Here is a 1,034-nt window from a genome sequence, read left to right on the forward strand (position 1 = left end):
AAAGTACAACAAGCCGAGGCAGAGACGTAATTCCATTCGGTCCCCGGCGGCCGAGAGAAACCAGCCGGGCGGAGAGGCAACAAGTGGCCGCAGCTCGCAGAGAGGTAGCTCGGGCAGCGACGCTTCCCCGGGCCGGGTCCCGCTTCACTTTATAAAAAAAAACAACTCGAAGGTGCGCACTCTCCCTCTCCCGCCCCCCAAAACACAGGCCGGCTTGGCGGCCGCAGAAAGGCAGCCGAAAGGCGCTGGCAGCTCCCGGAGAGGGCGGTGGGACCGCGAATGCTGCGGGGAGCCCCGGGATGGGCTCGGCGCTGCTCCGCTCCGCGCTCCCGCAGCCGCGGGGAACCCGCACAAACCGCCCGGACACCGCCGACGTGCCTGATATAAAATTTATTGATCTCTCTTCGTTTGGAAGGAGGAAGCAAACGAGGGCTAGGAACAGGGAAGGAGTATTTAGGCGATTTTTTTTTTTTTTTGGAAGGAATCCGGTAACAAAACTAAAACGTTTCTTCATCCGATATGTCAAAACATGGTTCACAGTAAAATTCACAAACCCATTTACATAAGTTTACAGCTTAAGAAAAACCAAGACACACAACTTACTATAAATAAAAGAAATGCGTTTGCGACCCGCACAGCTCTGCTCTCTCCCACCTCCCCATTTTTCAAGGAATAAAACCCTAAAGTTAAAAAGTCGTGAAAGCTACAGATTGTGGATAGAAACCAAGCGAGGGTCGGTAACAAAATACTGAATAAACCACAACGATTATGWGAACAACCGAGTTTAAAAACGAAAGCCCGCGGTTTTTGTTTATGTCATTGCAACKCTAGAAATCAAACTGGAAGATGCAAGATATTTTAAAAACTTTTAAGCGAATAAAACAGTGCCCAACCTAGGCGGAACCAGGAAAGGAGTTGCCGTGGTTTGAAAACTTCACAGCGGCTTCTAGGAGGCAGGAGTTGTGCTCTATTAAAATAACAACTTGCTCAAATATTATTTCTTGTACAAAAAAAAAAAAAAAAAAAAAAAAAAA

Source organism: Malurus melanocephalus, unplaced genomic scaffold, assembly GCF_030028575.1.
Source record: "Malurus melanocephalus ecotype Western Australia unplaced genomic scaffold, MMel_1.1 scaffold_120, whole genome shotgun sequence".
Lineage (NCBI taxonomy): Eukaryota > Metazoa > Chordata > Aves > Passeriformes > Maluridae > Malurus > Malurus melanocephalus.